The 1197-nt window shown below is 34.8% G+C and overlaps 1 non-coding gene across 1 annotated transcript; it reads left to right on the top strand.

Moving 5' to 3' along the window:
- The first annotated feature begins 537 nt into the window (after positions 1-537).
- Positions 538-610, top strand: Trnat-cgu (transfer RNA threonine (anticodon CGU)). The gene has a single exon. It is a non-coding gene; the product is annotated as a tRNA-Thr (tRNA).
- The last annotated feature ends 587 nt before the right edge of the window (positions 611-1197 follow it).

Below are 1197 nucleotides of genomic sequence, written 5' to 3'. Positions count from 1 at the left end.
TCAGTTAGATGAAAAATGACACTTCAAATCCCTGTATTTTTTCACTTTTCAATTGTAAGGAATTTCAATTCATTTCTTGTAAATAAATATTATTTGAAAAAATAAACAAAATGGAAATGCTCATTTTGTATAAAATGAATAATATAAAAAGTGCCGACCCAATTTCTAATTCCTAAACCATTATTTAAGATTCCTAAATTTTTAAACAGCCTCCCAAGCTTTCTTGTCATCTTTGATAAATATTCTTGACACTCTAACAGTAAAAATTAAGGTTCGCGTTTATTTTAACGGCCCCCGAATTTATTTGGCAATTTTCAAATTACTCCAAGATCTCTATCCTCCACTATACATAAGATGCCAATAATTTGCTAAGATGGCTGCATCTTCTCTGAATGACATGGCAATTTTCAGATTGCCAAGATTACCAACACCCAGCTGCCTCTTGTCATTTGGTCATTTTCTCCTTCGATTACTTTTCGTGCATCTGAAAAATAATGTAAGAGAAATATTCTGTGTCTAATCACGCTCGTGGCGTGAGCCATCATAGCTCAGTGGTTAGACCGCTGGTCTCGTAAACCAGGGGTCGTGAATTCAATCCTCACTGGTGGCTGCAGATTGTAATTCGTTCTTTTTTCTTTTTCTGAATGTTGAAAAGAAATGTTTCGTTTGTTCTTGTTATGGCAAAAACGAAAAACTGAAGGTTTTGGGGATTCTATTTTAAAATCAGGGCCAGGAGTTCAGTCTTCGCTTCTAAGTTGAACGTTCTGTATCGATTGCTTTTCGTCTGTCTGAATAACAATATAATAGAAATATTCTGTGCCAAAGTAGCATCATAGCTCAATGATTAGTGTAGTTGTTTCGAAAACCAGGGGTCGTGCGCCCAATTTTCTATATTGGATATGCATTCTGTTTCGCTCTTTTTTAATGTTGAAAAGAAACTTTTACTCGTTTCCTGTCATGACAAGGAACAGAAAGCGAAATTTATAGAGTTCTTCATTTTAAACCATGCTCCAATATTTCAGTCCTCGTTATTATGTTGAACCTTCTGTTAAGTTTACTTTTCATCTTTCTGAATAATGATACAACAGAAACATTTACTTTTTTCTGCATATTCTTTACCCCTATGATTCAGTGGTAGAACATTGGTCTCGCAAACCAGGAGTCATGAGATCAATTATTGCTGGTGGCCATGTTTTA

This window comes from Argiope bruennichi, chromosome X2 (genome assembly GCF_947563725.1).
Source record: "Argiope bruennichi chromosome X2, qqArgBrue1.1, whole genome shotgun sequence".
Taxonomy (NCBI): domain Eukaryota; kingdom Metazoa; phylum Arthropoda; class Arachnida; order Araneae; family Araneidae; genus Argiope; species Argiope bruennichi.
The sequence above is the reverse complement of the archived record's forward strand: the minus strand, read 5'-3'. Positions and strand labels throughout refer to the sequence as shown.